Genomic DNA, 27,518 nt, shown 5'->3' with positions numbered 1-27,518 from the left:
TTTAAACATTGCAAAAAAAAAAATAAACAATAATGTAAATGCTTTTCTGACAAAGCACAGCGGAATTCCTGTTCTAGCATTAAAAACTGTTTACCCTGATTATTGTGGCCAAAGCATTCTGTCACTCCTGATGCATCCCTTATCCTTCGGGTAGCACCATGTGAGTGACAAAATTGATGCTAATCCTACCCCACCCTCTGGTTCTGGCTTTCTAAAAAACGGAACTGACAGAAATCATTCATAGTAAAGAAATCAACTTCATAGCTGAGCTGAGCATAACCTTCAAATCTAAGGTTTCTCACTGTTCTTCCACAGTCCAATTCACTTCTGGTACGGAAGACATAGCACCAGGGACATTGTGGGTTAAGCTCACATTTTGTTGTAAAAATTAGGTTTCTCAACCACATTCTGGAATGTGAACAGACCAGTAGGGTGGTCATGTGTCCAACAGGGAAGAGTCTCCTATATGAGTCAACAATGCAATGCAGCCTGAGGGGGTGGGGAGCTAATGCAATTCTAGGCTGTATCATGTCCAAATCAAGGGAAGTAATAGTACTACCCTTTTCTGCCTTGTCAGAACATACCTGAAGTACTGTGTTGTGGGCACCACAGTTTAAGAAAGATATTGACAAGATGGAAAGTGTCCAAGGAAGTTGACCAAGATGATAAAAGGTCTGGAAACCAAGTCTTATGAGGAAGACTTCAGGTGTTGGGTATCCTTTGCATGGAAAAGAGGTGATATGATATCTGAACTATCTGAAGGGCTGTCACATGGAAGATGGAGCAAGCTTATTTCCTGCTGGTCCCAAGTGCAAGACCCAAACCAATGGATTCAAATTACAAGAAAAGAGATTCTGACTAAACATTAGGAAGAACTTTCTGACGGAAAGAGCTGCTCAACAGCGGAACAGATTGCCTTGAAAAGTGGTGCACTTTCTTGGAGGTTTGCAAACAGAGGTTGGGTGGCTATCTGTAAGAAATTCTTTAGCTGTGATCCCTGCATTGCAAGTGATCTAAAATTCTATGATTCCATGGTTCTATTTTGGAGGGCTGTCAGAGGACAGTCTTCTATTTTGAAGGTCTCCTCTATCTGAAGGGCAGTCTGATCCAAGTCCAGTTTAAATATAAGTGACTGTAAGAATGGAGAGCAACAGCCTTGAAGTTCCCCATCATCATCTAGAACACCTGGCCTGCAGACTAAGCAAGCATGCAGCTCACTATCTCTGTCTTCTTTTTTTGGGTGATGATTTTCCCCCTCCCTTTTTTTTTTGGCAATGGTTAAGTGCCCACACTAGACAACAGAAGCACCAACAATGCAGCTGTCCTTTCTCTCGTGTTGTTTAGCTCACAGGTAATTGTGTTTAAAGATGATGCCGTAAGTAACTCTTTCTCCAATGCCCTTTCCAAAACTGTCATCCAGGCTAAGAGCTTATCTGCTTTCCTGAGCGGCCAGTCTTGACAACATGTTATGAAAGGATTAGCCTTCCTGTTTAATGTCAACTCTTTTTATAAAACCAGACCAAAGAACAGTAGGTTGACATTCATATTGTTATTTGGAGAGAAAAACAAAGCAAAACCGTACTGTGAAACAAAAACAATGTGCTAAAAATAAGAAGCAAAAATAATAATAATAAATTCCTTAATCAGTTGCTTAAAATCATTATATATATATATATATATATATATATATATATATATATATATATATATTATAATAATAATGGAGAGAGGTTGGCTGAGCAATTTGCTGCACAAGTTACCCTTAACTCATCTATTTTTTATAATCTAATTATGCAAATCAAGCAATGCCCCAATCAGTCTGGAAGGCAGAAGTGAACAAATGCTCTTTATAACCATCCTTGAAAAATATTGTTGTGTACAAAAGTCTCACTTCACCAGTCTTTAGGGATTAGATACCAGATAAAGAATGTGTCCTCCACTACTGAAACCCCTTGGGGGAGGAGAAGCCAGGCAATTTGAAATCATAAAAATCAAAGCATTTTATCTCCTTGCTTTGCTGCTACTGCAGTCATTTTCTAATAACTAATTCCAAGTGTTTTTCAAATGCCAGAATAAGTCACACCATTCTAAAATAGCCCCCTCATCTCTGTATGGAGTTTCTGCGGCAGATGAAATTTGAAACATTTTTACATTCTTTTTCAAGTGGACGCTGCCAGGCCATTAAAAAAAAATCAGGCTGGACTCCTATATCAATTTAGGATTGAGTTGCATTGAGACCAATGCAACTTACTTCTGAGTATGCAGGTAGACAAGTATACACTATTAGGCCACAATCTTAGCACCTCAGTGTTGATGACTGGAGAGCAGGAGCAGGGGCAGTGGCGTAGGGTGGGTTGTCAGCACCCGGGGCAAGGCAAGTAATTTGCGCCCCCTAACCCATGGATTTGCACCCCCTAACCCGTGGATTTGCGCACCCTAACCCTAACCCCCAGATGTTGCGCCCGGTGCAGCCGGCCCCCCCTGCACCCCTGCTACGCCACTGAGCAGGGGTAAGAGGCAAGAGTAGTTTCTTCCTTGCAGACCTCTGGTAGTGAGCCAAAACTCCTGGGTGCTGGGTCCCAGGGAGCCCCTGAGGGGTCAGTTGTGCTATGATAGAGCTGCCATAGCAAAATAATAAAACTCTCTGCCCCCCTTCCACCGTGTCCAGCAGGATCCACCAGGGCTGTGGATACAGCAGAGGAGCTGCTTCTCCATGTCTAACCAGCCCTCCTTAAGGTTGCTGTGCTACTCCGATATATATGTTGTAGTAGTTAGTCGGAGATAACAACATGAAATAATGCTGAAGAATGGGGTGGGGAGATAAAATCAGTAAGTTAACATTTGCTGCTGCCTACTGAACACAGCAGGGGACACGGGTGGCGCTGTGGGTTAAACCACAGAGCCTAGGGCTTGCCGATCAGAAGGTCGGCGGTTTGAATCCCTGCGATGGGGTGAGATCCCGTTGCTCGGTCCCAGCTCCTGCCCAGGTACCGCTCTGGCGGGAAGGTAAATGGTGTTTCCGTGAGCTCCTCTGGTTCACCAGAAGCAGCTTAGTCATGCTGGCCACATGACCCTGAAGCTGTACGCTGGCTCCCTTGGCCAGTAAAGCAAGATGAGCGCCACAACCCCAGAGTCGTCCATGACTGGACCTAATGGTCAGGGGTCCCTTTACCTTTACTGAAAACCAATACTACTAATAGTGAAAGCTCTGTATATGCAGAAGAGAAGCAGAAATTGATGTAACAAAGCTCAAGGCCACCATTGTTGACTGTTTATGAACTACCTTCCTGAAAGAGAAAGAGCAGTAATGTGTAGCCTAGGCTGGCCATACCATTCCTGCTCACCTTGTCTGTGTCCCCCAGCAGCACTGAAAGGAGGCTGAAGGGAGGTGAAACTAAGCTTGGAGCATCATGGACTCTCCCTCTTGCTCTGCAGCAAGACATGATGCCCTGCAAAAGGAACCTGACTGGAGTGCTAAATAGCAGTTCATTCAAATTAATGCCATCCTTCACTGCCCATTGGGCCTCATGAGCTTCCTTGGGATTTCTCTCTGTAGCAGAGATCTAATATGGGAGAGATTACACTCAACACAACTTGAACTGAATCTTGTTTGTGAGGACAAGCTGGAATTGATCTTGATACTTGAGGGACACTATATACCTCAGGGTTGGGGAAGCATTTTTCTGTTGAGGGCCTTGCTGCAGTTGTAAATAAATGAATAAAATGATAATGATAATGATAATAATAATTTATACCCCAGCCGCCCTGGGCAGCTCCCAACAGAATATTAAAAACACGATAAAACATCTAACATTAAAAACTTCCCTAAACAGGGCTGCCTTCATCAGATGTCTTCTAGAAGTTACCTAGTTGTTTATTTACTTGACATCTGATGGGAGGGCATTCCACAAAGCGGGCGCCACTACCGAGAAGGCCCTCTGCCTGGTTCCCTGTAACCTCACTTATCGTAGTGAGGGAACCGCCAGAAGGTCCTCGGTGCTGGACCTCAGTGTCTAGGCTGAATGGTGCTGGTAGAGACACTCCTTCAGGTATACTGAGCCGTGGTCATTTAGGGCTTGAAAGGTCAGCACCAACACTTTGAATTGTGCTCGGAAACGTGCTGGGAACCAATGTAGGTATTTCAGGACTGGTGTTATATGGTCTCAGTGGCCACCCCCAGTCACCAGTCTAGCAGAATGGGGCAGAAGTCAGTGGTGGGCAGAGCCAGAACTCCCTTTTCTTCCCTCCACCTCATGTTTTCTCCTCTTTGCCACCTATGCAAAGTTAGACTGATGGCTTCAGGTTCCCCAATCATGATATACAGTGGTACCTTGGGTTACAGATGCTTCAGGTTACAGACGCTTCAGGTTACAGACTTCGCTAACCCAGAAATAGTACCTCGGGTTAAGAACTTTGCTTCAGGATGAGAACAGAAATTGTGCTTCGGCGGTGCGGTGGCAGTGGGGGGCCCATTAGCTAAAGTGGTGCTTCAGGTTAAGAACAGTTTCAGGTTAAGAACGGACCTCCAGAATGAATTAAGTTCTTAACTCGAGGTACCATTGTAAAGCAGGAGTGAAGTACCATTTTTAACCTGAGACACATTCCCTTCTGGGCAACACTCCGGTGGCAATATGCCCCTGGCAGGACAAGGTAGGCTAGTTTCTACATGCACACACACACACATGCCTGAGGTTCCCCATTTCTGATATAGAGAGTCCTGATATGGCAGGTAATATCAGAAGGTTTAAAAATGGCAGATTTAACAAGGTAGTGATGCATCTAACATAGACTGCAACTAACATCTTTTCAACTTTGTTAGTTGCAGTCTCATTCTCAGTCAGTTTTATTGCACATAGCCAAAGGCTGCCGCAATGTACACAGAATTATTTGACAATTAAAAGAAAATATACTGAATTGGTAAAAAAAAGACTTAAAACATTTATATTATTAAAACATTACGTACTCTAAACAAAGCTATAAAAGTACCCCAATGTACACATAAAAAGATTAAGCAATAAAATTCATAAGCTAAAATCATCACATGGTCACTAATGTTAAAAACAATATCAATTAATACAGTGTGCAATTTATACTCAGTGTTTGGTGACAAAGATAGAGCATAGCCTGAGGTAGACAGATAGGATCAAATAAATTCATCTCCTTTACAATTAATGGCTACCTTGGCTATATAATTTGCTCTAATTTTCCTAGCAGCAGTTGCAAAAAGTGCTACCCGCCAGGTCACATACTTATCTGTGTCTTCAAGGAGATATAACATCATGTCAAGGGGGTTCTGGCCAGGGGACCCTGTCATTATAGGTACCAAAAATCTTTTTCTTGCATCATTATATAATGGACAGTGCAAGATATAATGCATAAGGTCCTCTACTTCAGAACATCCCCTAATGCAAACACGTTCGTTTTTTGGTATGCCTCTATGTCTCCCATCTCTATAAGCAGAGCTTATTGTATTTAGTCGTAGCTCTGTAAAAGCTTTTCGAAGCTGTGCAAAAGTCAATTCATTAAAATAAGATATGTGTTCATTGACCTCTCTAAGTTTAAAATACAATGGAGTGCATGTAGATGTGCACATAGAGTTTAGATCGTTTTTAGTTGCCACTGCCCTTATGGTTCGTTTAAAAATATTTTTTCTGTGAATATAAGGGGAGTTCTTTAATCTCAATCACTGAGAGTTCATATTTGCCCATCAGTTGGGCAGCATGATGTACCCAGTTTTTAAGGGGTAATCCATTTGAGAGCAAAATCAGGCATTTTTTTGGTAGCCTAGTGTTGTCCAACTGTTGAACTCTAAACCAGTAACAGAGAATTCTTTTATCTATTTGGCTCTCTATGCTCAACATGCGAGTTTCCAACCTGACCATGGCAGATTACACGTCTTTGGGTAAACCTAAAAGAACTCTTAAAAAATAATTCTGTGGGGGTTCCAGACCGGAGACCTTTGAGGTACCCCAAACCTCTGCACCATATAAAATCTGGGCCATTTTTTTGCTTTATACACATATAGAGCTGGGTAGTTGCAGTCTATGTTAGTTGCATTCCTGTCTTGCCAATTCAGTTCAATAACACCCTAACGCAGTGAGCCAACTCATTATATGTCAGCTGTGTCATAAGTTGCTTTTAAACATTGTATCTAAGCCAGTCTCGCCATGTAATCACCACCTTCTTCCTGGAGGGTTGACTGTTCACAGTGGAATGCATTGATTAATGGAAGCAATAAAAGTTAATTAAGAGGGCAAGCAAAACCAAAATGTAGGGCCTTAGTAGAAAAGATGACAGCTTTGGACAAGCTGTTTGTTGGGATCAGAAGTAGTAGTCATATGGTGCTGAGCTTGAATTCCACTGTGAAAGCAAAGGTCGAAGGAGAAGCCTGCTTAACTCTAGAAAATTACCGTGATTTTGCTTATGGGGCTTCCATCTCTACTTCACTTTGATTTCCTTTACTTGTACATGCACTTTCCCACAAAGTCATTGCTTTTCATTTCTACAGCACCTTTGAACGTGCAGAGCAATTTACAATTCTAATTTTGTGAATCACCTGCTCTCAGAAGACCTTGTGAGGGAGGTTGAGTAGTTAGTCAGTAAATGTAATAGCCGAACAGAGACCTGCACCCACCAAGCCTATCAAAATCAACCTCAGCACTGCACCACACTGGTCTCGAGTCACCATGTTACCTGATGTCTTTGCAAGAAACTGCTCCTATTTGAATAAACCCTAAAAACTCTGGAATGCCTACTTCCAAAGGGACAGACTCAAAACAATAACAAAAACAATATTCTTCATAATTATTACTGAGTATTTCACATACTGAAAATGACTATCTGTGCATTAATATCATAAATTTGTAAGGCTGCAGGAAATTGGCTTGGTTCTATGAATGTTTCCAACAAAAGTTGTGTTGAGCAGGGGTGTGGAACCCATAGTTCTCCAGAGCTGGTTGGACTACATCTCCCATCTTCCCTAACTACTGCTGATGCTGGCTGAGGGGCTGATGAGGGTGAGAGTCCATTTGGAAAGCCACAAGGTTCCTATCTCTATTTTGGAGAGTACAAAATAAATAATCAGTTAAGAGGCTATGTGGGAATGGCATCAAAGTTTGTCATGTTTAGGAACTTGCCAAGGTCCAGAACCTGTCAGATGACCCGCCTCTGACCGAAGACACTAGACCCATCTCCTATTTCTTAACAGAAGAAGTGCCTCTTAACATTAAAAAAAAGTAGGAATGTATGAATCACACTCTGTTGCCTGTGCAATGAGGAAGACAACAGCTTGAAGGAAACTCACAGACCTGATAAATCCTATTGACCTCAATGCCCATGCAGTGATTCAGATCAGGGCCAGTGCAATGCATTTTGCTGCCTGAGGTGAAGGGTGTTACTTTCTCCTGCGTCCATATACAGAAAATGACTGGAATACCAGCAGCTGAAACACCTCAGCCCTGGCACCGGGACAGTGTCTTCCACTACACCTGAGGATGGCAGGTTAGCTCAGAAGGCACAGGGCAGGATGTGTGCAGCAAACCACTCTTGTCTTGTAGCATTCCCCACACCCCTCAGCATCTGCCACATGAGGTGACTGTCTTGCTCTGTCTAATGTTAGGGCCGGCTCTGAATCAGACTGCAAGCTTTCACTTCCACTGGGTGGTTCTATCCCTGTTTAATGCTTTTTTTGCATACATTGCTATGGATAAAATGAGTGCTATTATGCATAACAGCTGTAATCTGCTGGTCCTAAATGCTATGCATATTCAAACATGACTGGTGTTGACATGCTTCTAAGTTTTCAGTGGATATAATTGAATTTCATGTGCTGAAGTGGCAGTCATTCCTCTTGTGTGAGCGATAAGGTCCTTGGAGTGTCCCTGCCTATATATTTTATCTATTTTCCTGTCACCTTGGTTCACAATTCTGACATGTAAAAAATAAAGGAAGGAGTACAAAAGTCTAGGAGCCTGATCAGTGGTAAACAACATACGTGAGTTGGCAATTCATAGCGGGCAGATAAAACCCTTCATAAAAATTCATATTTTAAATATGCCTGTATTAATGAGCCATTGACAAAATGGTTTGCTGTACGCCTCAGCAGCCAATTATCTGCTGCATTAGATAATTGAGGTCTACAGGTTAAATCAAGTAGACAACACTTATCAAGACTCCATCTATCTCCAGACTGTCACTTTAGCCATACAAATGATTTAAGCATTTCTCAAAACTGGAGATGGAATGCTGGGTCAGATCAGGACAGGCTTATAGCATGGAAGGTGGAACAGGAAAGAGGTGGAATAGCATTGCTCTGCCTCTGGCCCATATAGCAATACAATCAAGACCTTTCACCTAAGTTTATGAATGTATGAAGCTGCCTTTTACTGAGTCAGACATTTGGTCCATCTACCCCCTGTAGTGTTGTCTACTTTGACTGGCAACAGCTCTCCAACATCCTGGGAAGTATGTGAGCACTCCTGCTAAGCATAGCAAAAGCTATAGGCCCTGAGGACTGAGGAAATCAGTACAAAACATGAACTTTAACACTCAATTATAGCCCCCATCAACTTGGCAGCAGAGGGTACCTGTAAGTCAGGCATGTCCAAAGTCTGTTTTGGGAGCTAATCTGGCCCACCGGTCGATCTAATCCGGCCCCTGTGGCAGTATATGTCCTGGGGTTAAATCCTTTAAAAAGCTCAATGTCTTCAATCCTAAAAATGTTCACTTCATCAAATCTGGCCCTCTTTGAAAAAACTTTGGGCACCTGTGCTGTAAGTTGACTGGAGTGGTTTGTGCACTGTGCAGACAGAGGGCTACCCCCAATCCTGTTGCCCTCAATATGTTTTGGACTAAAATGCCCATTAGTCCCAACTGGGACACACAGTCCAAAACATCTGAAGGGCAACAGGTTGGGAAAGTTGGGTCTAGAAGCTAACATCCCTTAAGGATGCTGCTCAGAACGACAATCTAGGAGCACTTCCTTCTTCAGTAATAACTGTTGCTGCTGATGTTTTGGGTTCGGATGCTCGCATGATGCCATGACTTGCAGCTCAGGTCTGATAAGCTTCCATTAGTGTTCTGGGGATGGCCTTTACCACATGAACAGAGCATACTCCTTACAGAGTTTGTTTACGGAAAGTTCAATCCCAGGTAAAGGTAAAGGTAAAGGGACCCCTGACCATTAGGTCCAGTTGTGACTGACTCTGGGGTTGCGGCGCTCATCTCGCTTTACAGGCCGAGGGAGCCGGCATACAGCTTCCGAGTCATGTGGCCAGCATGACGAAGCTGCTCCTGGCGAACCAGAGCAGCTCACGGAAACACCGTTTACCTTCCCGCCGGAGCGGTACCTATTTATCTACTGGCACTTTGATGTGCTTTCGAACTGCTAGGTTGGCAGGAGCAGGGACCGACCCAACGGGAGCTCACCCCATTGCGGGGATTCGAACCGCGACCTTCTGATCAACAAGTCCTAGGCTCTGTGGTTTAACCCACAGTGCCACCCACGTCCGTTATATACAATCCCAGGTATCCCCTGTTAAAAGTCTGGGGAAAGACTTCTGTCTGAGACCTTGGAAAGCTACTGCCAATCAGGGTAGATCAACACAGGATGAGATGGAGCAGTGGCCTGACCCTTTACAAATCTGTTTCATATGTTCAGTATAAATTAAACAACATTAATAAAGAGGGCTAAATGAAAACACGTCTAATTTGCAACATCTAAACTATTGAGGCTAAACAATCTTTTCTGAAATGAAAACAAGAGAGTCATTCGGCACCTAATGAATTTATTGTGGCATGAACCTTGGTGAATTTAGGTCTACTTCATCAGATGCAACTGAAAGAACTCCAATTATTTTAAGATGATTCATTCTTTAATGAAACATTCAAAATTATTTCAGGCAAGGTAATAACCCTGTGTATAGTCAAAGGCAATAAGCACTGATTGAACCAAGTTTCCTAAGCATGAAGCTCAAATAATTCATGATTTCCTAGGGTCTGAAAATTCCTATAATTTCATTAGACAATTCCTTATCAATTTATTGAGTGAACAGTTGACTGGACATCCTAATCCTATCAAGAAATGAGAGTTCTTGATGGGAACAGTGCCTCTGTTTTACGTGGGGGAGGGAGGGGGAGGATGCAGATGGAAAACAAAAGAAATGGTCTGTCAAGCAGAGTTAGAGTTAATCTAATTCTCTCCCCTCTAACTTGATTTTCATTTATTTTCTTCCAGAATTAATAAGGAAAGGCTATTTGGCTCAAAATGTGAACAGCTCACATCGTTTGTGTTGCCAGGCTCCCCGCAAGGGTGACACGCATTGAGGGTTGACATCAAAATGCGCTACGCAAAGAGTATACTCAGAAGCTAACTATGGGATCTGGCAAAACAGCACAACAACATGTCAGTTGGAGCGTGCTTAGCTATTCCCCAACTGCAAGAATGATACCCGCAGAGACACAGCATCTCAGCCCACTAGGATCCAAACAAGAGAAAAAATACATAGTAATTCATTTTAGTGTCTGCTGGAGAAAGGTAGTTCAACCTCCATGGGAAAATTGCCAGGTAGTTTGTTCCCAACAATAACAACAATCTACACCTTTTCTGTAATGCATTCCTCAGTTTCATTGGGGCTGGTGGCAATGGGGGCAATTTTTCCAATCGCTTTTATCAGCGATTAAGCATTGCCCTCCTTTCAACAATTTTTCCAGGACTGGTGTGACCTGCAAATTGCCCTCGTTCTAGATCAGGTTTACTTGGCCCCAGTGATGCAAGCACGTAGCCAAATCCGACTGTATCTGCTGTCGCGGTGTCACTATACGCGATATATGATTCTATTCCAACAGGAGGAGCATCAAATCCAAAACAAACCTGCCTGTACATTAAGGTCATCCTCAGAGGTCCTCCTTCATGTGTCTCAATAATTTCAAGTGAGGCAGGTGGTGAATCGAGAGCAAGTCTCCTCAGTTGCACTGCCTGGTCCATTGCCAGTTTATTTATTTAGTTATTTATTTATTTCCCCAGGCTTTTAAGCCACAACGGGAACAGTTTTAATTGCCGCTGTTTTAGCTGCTCCTTTTGTTATTTATTGTGATTCTGTAACTGGGTTGTCATTTCTCCTTTGCTTTCGTTTTTTAGTAAACCACCCTGGAAATGTTTACTTCAGATTCATATTTTGAGGACAAGCCTAGTAGCAATAAGTGGCAAGGAATTTCATGCAGGGAAGAGAGTGGACTGATGGAGCAGTGACAGAAGACTCCAGTCCTCCTCTGCACTCAACACTGAAAACAAGCAGAGTGTCAGAAATATCGGGTATCTGAAGAAGTCTGCATGCACACAAAATCTCATACCAATAACAAACTTAGTTGGTCTCTAAGGTGCTACTGGAAGGATTTTTTTTTTCCAACTACGGCAGACCAACACGGCTACCTACCTGTAACTAGAAATGGTGGGTTAATTTCCTGACTTCATTTGATTTAGAGGTAATCCCCACCCCACCACGGAATGAATATTCAATGTTTTAATACTCAAAACTCAGCTTAGGGAGGAAAACCTATCTACAATTGGCTCACATACAAATTGAATTGCTTCCTTCAGAAATTTTTACAAAACATGCTGGATAAAAACCAAAACTTCATATTAGAATGAAATATGATTCACTATGGATATATTCATGAAATATGCATATGTTGAAATGCTGTCGTTGGAAATGCTTGTGTTTATTCAAATCATGTAGCTATTTCCTACACACTATTAATTTCAACTAAAATAGTAAGAAGTGAAACTTCTGCTTCCACAAGAAAACATATTCTGCCTCTCGCTTTCCTCCCCACTCAGTAGATGGAAAGCAAGTATTTAATAGCTTTAGAGAGAGAAAGACGTAAAACCTTGAACATCATTTAAAACAAACAAACAACATTTCACCATTTTTAAAATGACAGCTGATAGAACTGGTAATACAAAGGCAGACAGTCCTTTGAGACAGTCTCTGTGAAAAGGTGTGGAGAGGTGTTGCAGCATAAATTGCTTCAACCCCACTACCAAAGAGTGTCACCCAAATCCTTTCTCACAGTAACTGCAATCTCACTATGACACATACCAGTCTAGATGCTGTGAGATGAATTGCAGCAAAGTAGGTCAGGTTCCAAAAATGAGGATTAAAATGTGGCTTAAGCCAGTGATCTGAAGTGCATAATGTTTCATTTTAGACGAGAAAAAAGAAAAACACAAACACATTATTAAAAAATAATAATAAAGGAGAGAAAAAAATAGACCAAGCATTGTCTATGGTCATCAAGAATATTAAACATTGGTTGGAAAAGAAAAGCAGAAAGTTGGAGGTATAGGAGTGTGAATTGGTCTGCTTGAACCTCAAACATCATCATGTCCTTTTAAAGTCGTGTACTACTTTTCTACATTATTGCACTTAAGGTGGTTAACAATCCATGGAAATGACGAAACAGAAATCGTGCTCCCTGGTGACCCAGGTTTGCAGTGAAACAAAGTCCCCCCTCCACCTATTTTAGCAGAGCCCCAACTTCAGGACTCCAAAGCACTAAATCACTTAACGCCCTTGTAATGTCAGGTGAGGGATGCAGGTGGCGCTGTGGGTTAAACAACAGAGCCTAGGACTTGCCGATCAGAAGGTCGGCGGTTCAAATCCCCACGACAGAGTGAGCTACCGTTGCTCGCTGCTCCTGCCAACCTAGCAGTTCAAAAGCACGTCAAAATGCAAGTAGATAAATAGGTACTGCTCCGGCGGGAAGGTAAACAGAGTTTCTGTGCGCTGCTCTGATTCGCCAGAAGTGGCTTAGTCATGCTGGCCACATGACCCGGAAGCTGTACGCTGACTCCCTCGGCCAATAAAGCGAGATGAGCGCCGCAACCCCCGAGTTGGCCATTACTGGACCTAATGGTCAGGGGTCCCTTTACCTTTAATGTCAGGTGATTGACAGGTAGGCAGACTTGCCCACAGGCCAGATTTGGCCTGTGAGGCAAATCCTAATAAGGATCTAGAATATGGAGCAAAAAAGCTTCTTTTTCCTTGCTGTAAACAATTCAAAATATCACTCATCAAGAAAAGCTAAATTCTAGAATCGATTTCACATGTAGTATTACAAGATAGGTGGGTGGAATTCTCCTATGCTCCTGTGACATTTTGTGCAGCTTATACTTGTCCTGTCTATCAATCTATTGTCCATATTTTGACCTGAACTTGTAATAATGTTACTGTAGGATTTAGTAACCATATGTTACATCTACACTGCTACACGTTTCCCAATAGTTCTTCCGCTTTAATCTTAGGAAGTGTGGATACTTTGAGATGGTCCAGTTCTCTATACCATTTATACATTCACAAATCCCAAAATAATCTCTGTTCACAATGGAGAAGCTGAGAGCATCCATGACTCTTCAGACAACCCTCAAATATTGTTTTGAACAAGAACAACACCCCAGCAAACCTCACAGACAGCATGGGTCCTCAGTTCTCCAGAAAAACAATCCTTCAGTCATCTTCAACCTCATATAAATTAGCATTATAGTTCCTTCCAAAGCCTGGAACCTTCCAATGTCTTACACTTAGGTCAGAAACAAGCCTGTAGATAGTATGGCCTACCATTCAGAGGGCAGACCACCACTCATACACTGCCAAGTGCTTGAGAATGCTCCCCCCCTTGCAGTTTCAGGCAAGCAGCATAGCAGGCTTGCATTCTCATGGTGGGACACAAGTTGTGGTGTTGTGACCATGGCTGAAAAAGTAGCACCTTAAAAATGGGGAACGCCAAGGAAGTATATTCAAAAAGATACATACACTGGTAAACTGATGATGCATCTGATGTGCAATATCAGTGCTATGTAATACACCAGTACTTTTTATTATATACAAGTTTAAAGATAAAAAATAAGGAAAAACCAAAATTGTTACAGAAGGCAGGATCGTGCTTAACCAAGATTGTAAATGAAGCAAAGCAAAAGTCAACTATTCCCCCTCTCCCTTCCCTTCCCCATCAAACCCCTGGAAGCTATGCAGGTTTGTTAAAATCCCTGAACCATCATAGATCAACCACCATAGACAGAGCTTTCAAATTACTGTAAACTCATGCTTTTTGACTGGGTTCACACATTCCCCTGTTCATGTTGAGTACTCAAGTGATGAGTAATCAAGTCTTATATATGGTTGTATGAATTCACTCTAATTCAGTATACATGCAAGGACAGTCTAGAAGGGATGGGACGGGACAGGACATTTCTCCTCTAACCCAGCCCAGTTCATTAATGGCAGCAAGTGAGTGCAGCTCCTTCCTATCTGTATGGTGGGCTGTCCCCATCTGTCAACATGGATTGTCCCAGTGTTACAAGCTGAGATATGAAAGTCAGGAGCTAAATGGCACCTTAATCTTAGGTTATGGGTGCAACAATGGAATGTCTAGGCACTTTTTTTTTTAATAAGAATACAAAGCAAAAATGAATGAACAGCAGCTAAAGTATTATGCTCATTTTTCACATGGTTTAGTCCTTCCCCTGCCCACCCTGCTAATATTCTTAAGAGGGTCTCTTCCTCAGTCTTCAGAGAATAGCTGGTCCTCCTTTTCTTCCAGTCTGAAGTTTTAACCTGAAATCTTAGGCGCAGTGCTGTGCCCAGAGCTCAGAAACTGCTCACACAAATGAAATTCCCGGTCGCAAAATGCACCTAGAACAGTGGGAGTTTCAAACGCTGGATTGTCCAGCAACACACATAGGTGAAAACTGTAGTTGATTTCATAATTAAATGATGAAATCAGTGCTTATGTGTGTTGAATCCTACATTCCTAGAAGGTATTCAGGCACTCAATCCCTCATGTACAGACAGGACAGTGTAGAGGCATGTGTGCCTTTGCTCCCATCCAAGAGCTAGGCTGGATTGGGGAAAATCTGGCCCAGAGGACAAAATTGCATTAAATTGTGAAGTTGTGCAACATTTTTGTATGTGAACAGCACCCATATAGACCCCCCCCCCATTATTTCTGCTTTTTAGGGGCATTTCTTTCATCTTGTTAGAATGATAGGAATGTCTAAAATCCACCCCTTTATTTTCTTGGATACCTCTGCCCTCCCACATGCTGGTAATGCATGTTCAGGGCCCCTATCTGTAGGAGCAGATATAGAGTTCATTCCATGCAGAACCGTCACACATTGCATGCATATTATCCATGGCTGCTTTTATTCCATATTGTATTCTTCATTCAAAAGCAAAGATAGCAATATAAGGCAGATTCGAATCCTGCATAAGCCTCCACTCTCTGCTTTCCCCCTGAAGTTCTGTAGTCTCAAAGCTGCTGCCTGACTGGAATTCATCTGCAACCAGGCATATGTGTGTTTTGCATCAGAAACAGAAGTTAATGCATATTTGCACAACACATCCTTAGTAGAGCATAGTCAGGTTTTGCCAGTGGCAGTGGTGAGTAGCTGCCTTTCCCTGCTGAAAGACTGCTCTCCTAGCACCAGAATGTCCACTGCATTGCCATCTAGTTCATTCTTAGAAGTTAATTGTCAGAGGCCAACACAGCCAGTATTGCTACACACCACGAACGCATACAAGGAAAAACAGAGCTTCTCTTTCGACATGGATAGAGGGCAGAAAGCATGAATGATTTGCATTAAAAACATCGTGAAATTATAGATCCAGTTTTAATAAATGCAGCATGTATTTATAGGAAATTTGAACATAATACACATTGAGATGTTGAGCCTCCCATTACCATAGAAACACTGTTCGTATCCTTGAATACGTATTCAGTGTGTACAAGGTTGAAACCACCATCTGCCACTGGAACTTTGGTTGCTTGAGCAGAAATTCTGCTGAGAAATAAAAATAACTGCAATAGCCTTATTTTCGAAGATGGGTAAACATCTGCAGCTCCGCTTAGAGTCAGTAGGCACTAAACATGGTCAGCTCCCGTGGAAACGACAGATTTTAAAGGTCAGCCTTTTAAGCACTGATAAACCCTTTGGGTTAAATCATTCCTGTGCACTGATTATCAAAAGTATAAAATTGTTGATAGTTTTAGAAAGCGCTTGGCTTCAGTTGCTTTTCACTAAGAGACTCATACATGTGACATTTTAAAATAGAATTTTCATTTCTGTTCAACTTCCAAGGGTTTTTTAAAATCAGTCTAAAAGAACCTTAAAGCAGATAATAAAATTGTTGTTTTTAATTTGCAGAAATGACCACCAGCAAGGACTGCTGGTCTATGGTTTCACTCTTAGCAAATATGTCAAAATTAGTGGGATTCACCTTGATATAATTCTGCTAAGACTATTATTTTAAAAAAGCAATGTGTTGTTTTTTGCCTCAACTCCTTAGCAAGGATAGGTATATGCATTTTTCAAGACTATACTTCTCTACATTGTAAAATGATCGGGTTGTGTGTGTGTATTGTAATGCAGTAAATGGAGAACAAAAGTAATTAACTCATTCCTTAATTCTACTGGAAAGAAATATGGCTGTAAAAGTATTACGCCTTAATTAGCCAAGGATAATCAAATGCATTACTTATCCTGCAGAATGATTATGTTATTAAAATAAATTTGGGGCAAAGGTTGCCAGGCCTCATGGCAGGAATACTTCAGAATACTCAAGGAAGGCCTCCAAGGGAGCCAGAAAAACGTTCTGTGGAATGATGATTGCAACTAATGAAGTGGCAAATGTTTTAGTACTGGGGGAAAATGAACTCACTTAAATTAATAGAAAAGTAAGCCTTCACACAGCACCTTTAATACATTGTTTTTGGTATGTGGAGCTTTCAATGCAATATGTCAAACGTGGGGGGGGGGGACACCAAAAATTCATCACGGCAGAGGAAACACCAGATATAAAATACGTTAACACTACTAGCAAGACCTGGATGAATTTGCTGTGCCCCAAACAGAAATAGAAACAATGCCCTTTTATACCCAACGGCCAGATATCAGAAAAACCTGCTACTTCTTCATATTTTATTTTATTTTAGACATTTATATACTACCTTTATCTTCCCAAGGAGCTCAAGGTAGGGGAGATGGTTCTCCTCCTCCCCTTTTCATCCTCACAACAACCTTGTGAGGTAGATTAGGCTAAAGGATGGCGACTGGTCCAAGGTCACCCAGTGAGCTTATTGGCTGAGTGCATATTCAAACCCCAGTTTCCCTGGTCACAGTTCAACACTATCCACTATTTATTTTATATTTGTTTTCATAAAGCAGAGCCTCAACAAAGCATGTGATTATGACAGCGGTACTTTTAGATTTCAGAAACGGAGATTTGAACTTAAGCCTCTGGGTCCTTGCCTGACATTTTCATGTTTTTTCATGAATTGGGCTGCCTGTTCAGAACGACAAGTCGAAAGCAAGTAGCAGTGTGCGCTTGGCTGGATGGCATTTCCCACAAATGCTTCAATGCTTTACAGTTACCAGATGATAGGTGGTATCAACGAAGGAAAATAGAAGGTGCGTGCCCCCCCACCCCCGGCAATAGGAGAGTAAGGTTTTTGCAAATATTCTGTAAACTTATTTAAAGAAATTACAATGTAATATTGCCACCGAAACCAGAGACCCTATCGCTAGGGTTATGCGCACAAATGGGGGGGGGGGATGCTACTCAGTACTTTATGAATAACTTGCTACTTACAGTACAAATTTCAGTGAAAATGTTTCGGAAAAGGAAAAGAGTCACAGTGGATTATCGGTTAAGAACCTATTAAGATTATGCATTTTAAAAGTCTATGGGAAATGTTTCTGTATTTATTTATAATATTTATTATTGGATTGCTGGAGGTCACACACACTCACACAGATATATATATATATATATGTACACACACACACATATCTGGAACAACATAAAATCCACATGGAGCAGTGTCAAATATTGTACAGAAAAATGAAAGTGTATATGGATTTTTTCTTCCCATTTTGTTTTGGAATTTAGCCCTATTTCAGATGTTATTTGTGATAACATTTCTGTGTATTTAGTTTTATGGAAGTAAAATCGTGAATAATGACTGTATTCAACACACTGTTATGAGGCTAAAGAAAAAAATAAGAGGGATGAAAGAAGAAGAAAAATCAATAAAATAAAGAATTACATACCACTATTTGTGTTTGCTGTAGTCCTTCTCCTTCTTCCATCCTACAAAACAAGATTCCATATAGCAAGCGTTATAGCTCTACTTACTAGGAAGTGAGCGGCAAAAAAGACTAGCTTATAGGAGGAACAAATATATTTGTAGCAATGCTTCATCCTTCCTTTCCACTCTTGATCACTGAAAAACAAAGCACCTGATTTCTGGTTGCAACCATTGCCAGTATATAATTCTAATTATATGTATAAATAATTATAATTATATGTTGAAAAGTCATGATTAAGAGGAAAAGAGCCAAGTAAGGAGAGGAAAGAGAAAGAACTACAGCAAATAATTATGACTTTTAGTATTGCATTGGAAGATAGGAAGTTGCCTTATACCAAGTCAGATCATTGGTCCATGTACCTCAGTATGGCCTACACTGACTTTCAGGTGCCCTCCAGGCACAGGCCAACCTAGAGATATCAGGGATTTAACCTGGGATCTGTCCTACATGCAATATGCCCTACCACAGAGGCACCAGCTTCTGGGGCCCAAGAACTTTCACCCCCCTGAATATTTTTGGAGTGATGGCCAGCTGCCCAATGTCCAAAAAGCACAGTAGAGAGGAAGGAAGGCTGCAGCAGCCTTCCGCCAATGGCGGTGCCAAGAGGTAGTGAAGGGGACACTGCTGGCGACATGTGACCGCTGTGTATGGCTCAGCCCCGTATGCGCATGCCAGGACAACAATGTCATGTGCACGCCATTGCCCCTCACATCGTCCTCACAAATTGGCAGCTCTGCACTGAGCTAAGGCCCTTTTCTCACTTGTGTCCATTTCTCACATACCACATGGTCCATGGTGGGACAAACAGAAACAAGAAGACTGGCTGCCTTCAAGAAACGTCAATATAAAGCTATGGCGGTGATATACCTGGTCAGGGTTAGGGAATCTCAGGCTTGGGGGTCACTTATGGCCCCCCAGGCCTTTCTCTCTGGCCATTTTGACTCTCCACAGGCTACACTCCCTCCCTTGTCCCACAGCCTCTCTCCTCAGGCCATAACCATCAGCAGCCCTACTTCACAACTTATCTGAGTGTTTTGGCCTGGCTGGAATTTGTCCTTGAACTCTGATGATGCCTTTTGCATGTCTCTCTATGGAGGAAAGGGAGGGATAGGTGAGTGAGTGTGCATAGAAACCAGCCTACTGTACCAGGTAAGATTTTCTTTTCTGCAAGCAGAGAGGCGGGAAGAAAACTTCAATGGGAGCTGTTTCGTTTCTTTTTGCTTTGCACAATGTAGGTCCAGTGGGCCCCATCCGGATAGGGACAAAAGCTGAAGACTCATCCTAATCCCACATTAGGGTCCCAATCCTGACATGGAGGCACGTACAGTGGTACCTCAGATTAAGTACTTAATTTGTTCCAGAGGTCCGTACTTAACCTGAAACTGTTCTTAACCTGAAGCACCACTTTAGCTAATGGGGCCTCCTGCTGCTGCCGCACCGCTGGAGCACGATTTCTGTTCTCAACCTGAAGCAAAGTTCTTAACCTGAAGCACTATTTCTGGGTTAGCGGAGTATGTAACCTGAAGCATATGTAACCTGAAGTGTATGTAACCTGAGGTACCACTGTACTGGGAATTTGTGGGTGGGTGAGTGAAGTCCTGCATTTAGAGCAGGCTTCCTCAGCTTCGGCCCTCCAGATGTTTTGAGACTACAGTTCCCATCATCCCTGACCACTGGTCCTGCTAGCTAGGGATCATGGGAGTTGTAGGCCAAAAACGTCTGGAGGGCAGAGGTTGAGGAAGCCTGATTTAGAGACACAGCTATGTAGCCAATATTAGCATGCAGAAAGGGCACTGAAGGGCTGTTGGCTCTTGTGGACTCCATCTCTGAGGTTAGAGAATGAGGTTCACTGCTAAAGGCCCCCTCATGGTGGTGACAAAAAGCTCCATGACCAACACTCTCCGACTGTTGAAAACGAATGGGAGGGAGAAAGTTTTACATCTGCTGGAGAGGAAAGGGGCAACTGCCACTCTCTGTGTAGGACAGGGGTGCCGACTTGCCCCCCACATTGAGGGTGTGTGGTCATGTAATGCTGCCCAGTGGGGGCGGGACATGCAGAGGATGATCTCCACGCTTGCTTGTCCCAGCCCCAGCCCCCGTATGGCTCCTGGGCTGCCAGGTAGAGGCCAGGGCGCATGGAGGGCCCCCGGAGGTGGGGGAATGGCCCCCCTCAGTATTGGGGGAGCTGAAGCCCCCTCTACCCGGCACCACCGGTGTAGGATGAGAGTCTAGTAGGAAGTAGTTCTTCTGCCACAGGTTCTTCCTCCCCCCCCCCCCAGCCTCCCTAGGACTTTTTCTGACAATGAAGAAGAAGAGTTTGGATTTGATATCCCGCCTTTCACTCCCCTTCAGGAGTCTCAAAGCGGCTAACAATCTCCTTTCCCTTCCTCCCCCACAACAAACACTCTGTGAGGTGAGTGGGGCTGAGAGACTTCAAAGAAGTCTTCAATGTCCTTCAAAGTCTTCAATGACCTTATTAAGAGCTTAAAATGTTGTCTTCTTGAGTTTAATGTCTACCTCATAGATGAAGTCTTTAGAAGCCATCGTGGAGTTAAGTGCTGACAGTGTTGCCTGTGGGATCAAATGAAATCACTCTTACTTTTGGGGTGGTAGCTTCCCTCATGCACCAGCCTGGTAGATAGATAAGTGGGAAGGCAAAGGCTCAAATCGAAAGCGACAGAATTGGCAGCAGAGCAAAGAACCCTGACAGTGAGAAGAAATTGGTTCTTAGGAGCAATACCTTTTGTCTCCTCCTTTGCAATTAGGGTTAAAAGGCTTGCTGAGTGGAATGCTGCTTTGTGACAAAGGGAAAGATACAGGATTTACAGCACAATCCTGTAAAGGTTTACTCAAAAGTGGGGCTGAGCACAGTGGGGCTTCTTCCCTAGTAGGTGTGCTTAGGACGGCAGTCTTAGTAGAGTGAAGGGGAAGCAGTGCTCCCTGCCCCCCTCATATGCTGCTGGGCTCTACCTATTGACCAAGCTATGGTTTTCCCAGTAGTGGTGTATGGAAGTGAGAGCTGGACCATAAAGAAGGCTGATCGCCAAAGAATTGATGCTTTTGAATTATGGTGTTGGAGGAGACTCTTGAGAGTCCCATGGACTGCAAGAAGATCAAACCTCTCCATTCTGAAGGAAATCAGCCCTGAGTGCTCACTGGAAGGACAGATCGTGAAGCTGAGGCTCCAAGACTTTGGCCACCTCATGAGAAGAGAAGACTCCCTGGAGAAGACCCTGATGTTGGGAAAGATGGAGGGCACAAGGAGAAGGGGACGACAGAGGGCGAGAAGATTGGACAGTGTTCTCGAAGCTACCAGCATGAGTCTGACCAAACTGTGGGAGGCAGTGGAAGACAGAAGTGCCTAGTGTGCTCTGGTCCATGGGGTCACGAAGAGTCGGACACAACTAGATGACTAAACAACAACAGTTGAGTGTAATGGAAGTTGCAAGTTTAGCCATGTCCAGAGGACCACAAGTTCCTTACTCCTGGCCTGGCACTAATGAAATTAGGAAGATAAATAAATAAATAAATAAATAAATAACTATAATAAACCACAAACAGTTACAGCCGCCTTTCTCAACCTGTGGGTCCCCAGATGTTGTTGAACTACAACTCCCATCACCCCTAGCTAGCAAGGCCAGAGCTCAGGGATGATGGGAGTTGTAGTCCAACAACATCTGGGGACCCACAGTTTGAGAACCGCTGAGTTACAGGGTCAAGGAAGCAGAATTTGGCCCAAACCACCGGTGGGGAGAAGCGAGTGTCATAGTTCTGAAACCACCTAAAATATTGCGTATGGAGCACTTCAGGCCGGCTGGAAACCAGAGAGATGCAAATCCTCTTGCTCTCACAATGAGAGCTTCCTCCTTTCTCAGAAATGATGAGCCTGCCCTGGGACTTCCTGAGCTGCTCATTTCTGGCCTCTTCCTCCCTCCTTTCTTTCCACCCCTTCCCAGCATCAGCCATTACTGAGCATGCAAACCTTGGCCTCCTCTTCGCTTCCCAGAACTTCTCAGCACTAGTTCTGAGCTGCTGCTGCCCTCCACCTGTTCATCCCTTCCTAGTCCCCATTTCAGATGCCGTTCACACCTGGGCTTATGGCAAAGCGCTCATCAAGAACAAACCATCACTACAACTCATGGATAGTGAAGATAAAGAGCTTAAGCCCAAGTTCATATGATATGATAAGTCAAACTTTGACTTAGTCCAGCACAGCATGGGAGTCAACAAGATGAAGGAGGAACTTCAAGCTCCTCTCTAGAAGCTCAAAAGTTTCCACTGTCCTGGGCAGCCGTAATATGGCTTATTGTATCATGAGCACCAAACCATTGCCTCAGTTTAAGGAATCTGTCTTGTATTCGTTGCATTTTTGTGCTGATGTTCTATTTGGTTTTTAAAAATTCTGCCCCACAACTTTGTAAATGATTGTATTAAACACTTTTTCCTTCTTTTGCTTACTTCCCCAGCTAGTTTGCTGTTTTCCCCCTTTCCCTCTAACCGTCCTTACTTTTGTCTTGCTTTATAATTGTGAGCCTAGGGACAAGGACTTTTGTTATTTTGTTTTGGTACAGGACCCAGTACATATTGTTTTTTCTAAATGAAAGTTGATGAGGATGATGAGGATTCAAAAAACGATTCTGTATTGTATTATCAGCCTTCTGAGCATCGCATTCTGCACTCTTGTCTTCTCTTCAAAAGCACTACAGTGGCCTGGATACAGGTGAATTCTGTAGCATCCCAAGTAATAAAGCATCAGTTGCAGACAAATAGGAAGGCAAAGATACTGTTGTCTCTATTGCCATTTCAGAATTTCAGCTATTTCTATGTAGCTCTCCCAATATATTATGATGGAAACGCATTGGACATTGCAGCACAGATAACAATGAATGAAAGGCTGTTAAGATTTTTCAACACAATCTACTGAGAAGCAAGTTCAATTGACTTATGATTTACTCTCGGGTAACTCCGTAGAGGATTGCTGTGTTAGGCTCCATTCCATTATGCTATTACGTCCTATGTGCAATCCCAAATCAATTTATCTGGTATGCAACTATAAAAACTACTGGGTGGTGTAAGTTCTGGGTTTTCCCGGGCAATAAGGAGTGCACAGTCAACCAGAAATTCCTTGAATCTGTAGGTGTTAGATCAACTGAAGCAGAGTCCATTACACAAGTAGCAAGTAGATAGTAATGCTAACAGAGACATTTTATTGATTAGCATGAAAATGGAAAGTATTCCCCACACCTTGTTTGACACGGCAAGAGTGTACACTGACAAGGTTAAAGCAAAGTTGAAGAGGATGTGTTCCACAGCTGGAAGACCAGCTTCACGGCTTGGACAGTTCAAATATAGCAGGGTGCACCAGTCCTTTGTTAGATCCTCAACATCACACCAAATATTATTATTCATTGATGCTAAACACGCTAACTTGATTGACCCAACAGTTTCTCCTCCCCTAATAAATTCAACACATTCCCGGCGATGACAGTTCTTTATCATGGACCTTTGCTCCAATTCTTAGCCAGACATTTGGAATTTTTGTCATATTAGCTGACCCAAAGTCCCTAGCAAAATCATTGAGGTTCTCTCTTTTTAACATAGGTGTGACCTTTGGTCATCTCTGGTAACTTCAGTCACAGGGAATATTATTGCTCTCTGCCTTTTACTGTAAGATGTCAAGGCCTAACTCATGTCAAGAAGCCTTGACCTCTTGTCCCACTATTGGACAATGCTCAGCAACTAAACAATTATGGGAAACAGACCCAGGTACCAAAATCGAAGAGGCTGACTGGAACAACTTAATGGGGGAAAAAACTTTTAAGATCAGTGTCAACCTGCATAAGCGAATTATTTTAAGTTAATTTATAGCTGGCATTTAACACCTTTAAGATTTAGCTACACGGGCAAAAAATATTCACCAATGTGTTGGAGAGGATTAAGGCAGCTCGCATGCTATTCCATATGTGGTACTCATGTGAACTTGTGCAGCCATTCTGGGAAAGAGCATTTTTGGAAATAAGCAATATTACAAATCAGCATGTACAATATAGTCCAAGTCTGGGTTTATTAATATTACTTAAAGAAGATCCACTCGATTTAGTTTATAAGGAACTCGTCACTTTTCTCCTGGTGGTGGCACAACTATTCATAGCACAGAACTGCAAAGGACTTGACACCTACACATCACATGATGGCGACAGAACAAATGGGCTACTGCCTTATCTGAAAAACTGACAAAAAAGGTACGTGACTTGAACAACACATCTGATGTGGATGATTTTATCGAAATATGGTAACCCTTTATAAAATATTTGAATGAATATATTGACACCCACCAACTACACCCACCAGCTAACAGCAAAACTTGGCATATTGGTAGTTTGTTCTGAGTGGAACTGGGAGAACTTAAAGTTCTGTTCTTGGTTGGTGAAAAATCAATAAAAATATTTATACAAATAAAGAAGCCCGGAACTATATGTTATATCTATCTGCCGACATATACTGCATGGTACTTCAAAAGTCATTTTTTAGTGCTATAACAGTATAATTTTATACATAAGAATTACAGAAAAATGAGTAGTTGAACGATAGAAGCCACACTGAAAGCAACCTCTGTTGTGCTATAAATGAATCAAGCATGCCTCAATTAACCTTAATGTTAATACATGCTCACTTATATGTTAACGCCTTGTTTTGACTTTTATTGACAATAAAATCGCCACAAAATTTCAAGCAGCTTGCTGAGTAAATAGCGAGATGTTTTTTTAAAAAATACAGAACTCTCATTAACTGCTATTTGCACATTGTGCCATCTGTGTGTCTCAGAGGAAGAAGAGGAGAAAGCTACCATCTTTGCTTTGACTTAATTTTCCTTGGCACCTGAGAAACAGCAGATAGATGATGCCAAGCAGGCTCCAAGGATAAGGTTATGCATTATGTCACAGGTGTTAAATATGATAAATCTGTTAACTACATTGAACTAACTGTAGGAGTGTTAGTGCACTGAGTAGCATATCCTGGCATCCCATATGAGGTGTATGGGAGACAGACTCATCCATGGCACCAAGATGGGCTTGCTAGCTATGCTACACTCATTGGCGTGCACCATGTTATGCATTTGCCGCTACCATATAAACATATCTGCCCATTAACTTCATTAACTGCAATCAGTGCTTGAATTATAGGGGGACCAGAGGGAGCCTGGACCCTTTAAATACTGTGGTTAGTCTTGGTGCAAAGAAAAGAATAGGTATATAGAAAGGAGAATTCCCTGGAAGCCAAGATTCAAGTTTTGGGCAAGTATTCTTTGGTGAGAGAAGCCCAGCAGATATTAAAAAATAAAACAAATTATGCAGCAAAGTAAAGCATGGAAGTACATATAGGCTATTAGATCTCTAAAATATGCCCATGTGAGTTCTAAAACTTCCCTCTTCCCCACAGCAAAGGAAAAGACTGCATGTTTAGTAAGTTAAAAATTGATTTACTTACAAATGCTTCAAAGGTCAAGTTAATGAGTTATTCCATGAATCAGTCAAAAAAGTTGCACACTCAATAAACTTAGTTGTTACAAAGTGGCAAAAGTTCCTATAGGAACTAAAGAGCAGCTTGTGAGAGCCATGTGGCTGGAAGGAGAAGCTCAGAGATACTCACACACCAAAGTCTACATGTAGACTTGAGGAACAAAGGCTTGATTACTTATTCCCTCCCAATGTGAGCTAAGCCTGGCAGGACAGCTTGCTCTATGGTTTTAACCCCTTCATGCATTTAGTCCAGCATGTTGGATATATGAGGCTGGTTTCCCATAGTTAGAAGGTTCCAGAAGGGCCATAATTTAACAAATATGATGGTCATGTCATGTGCCAAAGAGGACATGGCTTCTGCAGCTTTAATAGTTGTGTAGAAGAGAAAATTCAGCAGGTGTTGCCTCATCCTCCTTTTCAATTGGCCATCATATTTCCCCTACAGTTCATGCACTGACTGTAATCCTGAGCTTAAAAGAAACCATTGACTTTTCATTGACGAGTTGTTACAGCCACAGTTGCTAACACCCACACATTTGCAACTCATGTTATAAGGAGCAACAATAGCATGAGGCATAAAATAAAGACACGCCAAATTGCTGAGGTTGCTATAGTAAACAGCAAGCTTACAATGAATATTCATGTGCACATTTATCGCTGTTAATTCCCTCCTACCTCAAACTTCTAAAATCAGCACATTTTGATAAACTGTATTTGAGTACCGCAGTGTGCGCTCACCAAACATCTGCCAGAGGACCTGATAAAGAAAACAGGATTTCACACCTTAAAGGAATAATATAGTAGGTTGCTAATAAATCAGGGATATATTATGGCTTCGCTTTCACCATGTAGTGTCCTTTGTTTCCTGCTTCACTGGCAATCAGACAGCCCTCTTAAAATGGGCAACTTGAGTTGAGCCAAAAGACTGCTGACCCCACTAGGGCAATAACAGTGTGAAATAATACCACTTTGCAAGCTCCTTTTAATTCATTGTGGACAGTCTGTGCCAACTACACACCAGTTGGCACCTATACCTTTAATATAGGTGTCAATAGCTTTATGATTCCACTCCCATGGCCTTGGCCTTGATCCCAAGGTCCAAAAGAGTTTCTTGCACTCTGTCGAGTATAGAGAGAACATGGGCCTGCCATGGTTGCAGATTCACATGTGCTTGGACATCATATGATTACTCACACCTGGTTCTTTGCAGCAGACTCCATTATGATTACTCATGCCAGGTTATTTGCAACAAACTCTGTTTGAAAACACTGTAATCAGAACAATGAGAGATGATGTTTGAGTTCCTTGACCTGTGATGGCTCCTTCACGCATTTAAGCCACCACCTGCCAACCCGCACTTATTTTGCAAACAAGAAGCAAAGAAGAGCAGCAATCTTTTGCCTGGGCCACTTCCTAGATACAGTGGTACCTCCGGTTTCATACGCTTCAGGTTACATACGCTTCAGGTTACAGACTCCGCTAACCCAGAAATAGTACCTCGGGTTAAGAACTTTGCTTCAGGATGAGACCAGAAATTGTGCTCTGGCAGTGCGGCAGCAGCAGGAGGCCCCATTAGATAAAGTGGTGCTTCAGGTTAAGAACAGCTTCAGGTTAAGAACAGACCTCTGGAACAAATTAAGTACGTAACCAGAGGTACCACTGTATTTGCTTATTTATTCTGTTTTTAAAACTGCATGTCATCCCATTGGGATTCCAAGGTAGTTTACAAAAAAGAAGATGACGACGACACATATAATATAGACAATAAATGAAAACTTTAAAAGACCTAGCTGCACAACAAAATGTTACAATACAATCTCAGCAGCACACTAGTCCCTGGACTACTTCCAAAA

The 27,518-nt window shown here is 42.4% G+C and overlaps 1 protein-coding gene across 3 annotated transcripts in view; it reads right to left on the bottom strand.

Annotated features, from left to right (window-relative positions):
- The window catches only part of FGF14 (fibroblast growth factor 14), a 309,088-nt gene that overhangs the window by 115,728 nt on the left and 165,842 nt on the right, over positions 1 to 27,518 (bottom strand). The window contains exon 3 of one of the 3 annotated variants that reach the window (XM_077927682.1): positions 18,107 to 18,146. The exons of the other annotated variants lie outside the window; for them this stretch is intronic. The gene's annotated coding sequence lies outside the window, so the exon portion shown is untranslated. The remainder of the gene's footprint in view (positions 1 to 18,106; positions 18,147 to 27,518) is intronic. 3 annotated transcript variants of the gene reach the window in all.

Source organism: Podarcis muralis, chromosome 4 (genome assembly GCF_964188315.1).
Source record: "Podarcis muralis chromosome 4, rPodMur119.hap1.1, whole genome shotgun sequence".
Taxonomy (NCBI): domain Eukaryota; kingdom Metazoa; phylum Chordata; class Lepidosauria; order Squamata; family Lacertidae; genus Podarcis; species Podarcis muralis.
The sequence above is the reverse complement of the archived record's forward strand: the minus strand, read 5'-3'. Positions and strand labels throughout refer to the sequence as shown.